The sequence below is a fragment of the Panthera uncia genome (genome assembly GCF_023721935.1).
Source record: "Panthera uncia isolate 11264 chromosome A3 unlocalized genomic scaffold, Puncia_PCG_1.0 HiC_scaffold_11, whole genome shotgun sequence".
Classification (NCBI taxonomy): Eukaryota; Metazoa; Chordata; class Mammalia; order Carnivora; family Felidae; genus Panthera; species Panthera uncia.
Window position 1 is genome coordinate 6,225,681 of NW_026057578.1, and position 2,605 is coordinate 6,228,285.

The 2,605-nt window shown below is 52.0% G+C and overlaps 1 long non-coding RNA gene across 1 annotated transcript; it reads left to right on the top strand.

The window, feature by feature from the left end:
• Nucleotides 1–519: 519 nt before the first annotated feature.
• On the top strand, nt 520–2,325 carry LOC125936289 (uncharacterized). Its single transcript, XR_007461988.1, has 2 exons — nt 520–763; nt 1,546–2,325. It is a non-coding gene; the product is annotated as an uncharacterized LOC125936289 (long non-coding RNA).
• Nucleotides 2,326–2,605: the final 280 nt, after the last annotated feature.

The following is a 2,605-nucleotide window of genomic DNA, read 5'->3' on the forward strand; positions in this document are numbered from 1 at the left end:
GAAGCTCCCGAGTTGGTTACACCCGCATTTACCCCGGATGGAAGGCTGCCGAGCTAAGCGCCCCCCCCCCCCCCCCCCCCCCCCCCCCTTTAAGGTTGCCCCCTTCCCGTTTGTTTCAATGCTGTGTGTTTTTCAAGTGACCGAGTCGTACCTGAATACAATCTTTTTTGTTACTGCCGAGGAGGTAACAGATTCAGCGAATTTGCATTTCTAGGCCCTCATCGGGGCAGTTCCATGAATATCAATGCGCCAACGCTCGCTTTGTTCTCTGCGCTCGGCCCGGGACGTCGTCTTCCCTGGGCCTCCTTATTTTTGGCCCCGGGGAGGCCCTCCATTGTGTGCATATACCCTGATGTTCGGTCATTAGCCCCTTCCCCCCTTAAGGGACCTGAGGTTCTTCCAGTTTTTCCTGTTATTACAAATAAAAGATAAAAGGGGCGCCCTCGCGCACACCTGCTGGTCCGGAGCGTTTCTGCCGCGGACCGTCGGGGACGGAAACTGCCGAGTCACGGGGTCTGCTCAGATTTTAGACTGTTTAAAAACTCTGCGCGGTGGTTGAAGTTGCAATACCAGAGCCGTCTATTATCTTAGCCTAAATAAATGCATGCGTATGCGGGTTAATTTCCTCCTGGGAGTCAAAGGAAGACCGGGCATTAAGCATTCTTTAACGTCTGTTACTATTAAGGAGAGAGACACTGCTTTATCAGAGCCCAAACCTCCCGTCTGATTGCACGGCGATAACTTTGTGAGGGCCAAGCCTAAGGTATGGTAATTACAGGAAAAAATCCTGTTTGCTGGGGACACTGGGGTCAGGCCCCAGCCCGGCACATACACCGCGCCCGAGAGAGCCCAGCGTGTGGGCGCTTTTCTCCTGCTTCCTGTGTCTACCCGACTGTGGAGGGTGGATGGTTATCAGAGCCCCGTCGGGTGGAGGATGGTCGCAGCGACGAACGAGCAACGCTGGGTACTCGCCAACTCCCGGGTGCTCACTGGGAGGCGGCTGGTGGGTGATGGGACAGCTCTTGTCTACTGTGGAGTGTCCGGGCCGGGGTGGTGGACCCTCCGAGAACTTTTGGGGCGGCACCTCTGAAGCTGGGTCTGTCTCTAAGGGGAGAGCTGCCTCTGTTAAGTTACACCCTTTCTTTTGAACACTTACCGGGGCAGCAGGCTGAACGTTTGCGTGCAAATGACAAGCATCTGGGGAGGACAAGAGCTGTCCTGGGCACCCCTGTACTGTCAGGATGACACAGTTTTCGCACTCGTGCGGGGCTCCTGATCGAATAGGAAACATGGATTTAATATAAAAATCACACAAATATGTAGTCACAAAGTGTGGCGTGGCGTGGCGGGGGGGGGGACCCATCACTCCCAGCAAGAATGGCACTTGACCTACAAACGCACCTTTACTTGGGCAAATTCTGCCCCCTCAGACCTGGAAGCAGGGCACCGGACCTCTCTGCCCCTTCCCCTTGTCACCTACAGAGTAGAAATAATGACCATAGCTTCACTGTACTGGCCTGTGCCCGTATAATTTATCATCTACAGAAGAACACTTTTGACAATCATACCAAGGCGCTATTGATAATGAAGCCAGAAGGGTAGGCGTGAACCAGGTCTCCTGCAGGCAGACGGGGTGCGTGGCCCCCCCATTCATGCGGACCCACGCTGTGCACCCAGCCAGAGCCCCTGGATACATGCCTTCATCCTGGGAGCGGGAAGTACCATCCCGATTTTACAGATGAAGAAATGGAGCCTGGCCCAGAGAATTCACCTGTCCATATCCCCCCTGGAAAGTGGGTGGACGAGCCACGAGTTTTATGCAGGAGCTTTTGACTCCCGGAATCCAAGGAGGGAATTACTATACCGACATGAGGCTGAAATGCTTGCCTTTAGGGTTGTTTAGTTGCTGAAAGGTAATCGAGCTGTCTGGCCTGCAGGAGGTGCTTCAAAAAATAAGAACTATTATTATAGCGTAAATAGTGAGAACTGCAGCCACCGTGATCCTTTGGTTAAGCAATCCTGGGATCAGGCAAAAGTCACCACACTGCTTGTTCCAGGAAATGCCTGCTCCTGGGAGATAAGATGATGCCTCAGCTCTCACTTCCAAACCCCACCTCCCTGGCCCACCATTCCAATGCTCTTATGTCAGAAACTCTGCCCAGTCCCCACCTGTTCCTTGCTGTGCAAGACCCACTTCAAAATCCCCCAGCCAGGGCCCTAAAACCCTATAAATACCATCCCTAATTTTCCTAATTTGAGACTCTGTGGAAGCCAGTGTTGTCCTTTACTGCAGGAGGTCTAATAAACCCAGTTTTGCTTGATCAACAGGTTTTTCTGGTGGAATCAAAGTCTAGGAAAGCATTTGAAAATGTTTCTTGTTATTTCACTCAATATAAATCACTAAATGTGCTAGACGTGATCATGCCCCCCCCCCCCAAAAAAAACATTCACATCCAAACCCCTGGAACCTTGAATAAAGACACTTTGCAGACGTGATTACGTTAAGGATTTTGAGATGGGGAGATCATCCCGGATTATCCAGGGTGGGCCTGGTGTCATCACAAGAATCCTTACAGGAGGAGATCAGAGTCAGAGTCAGGTGTGA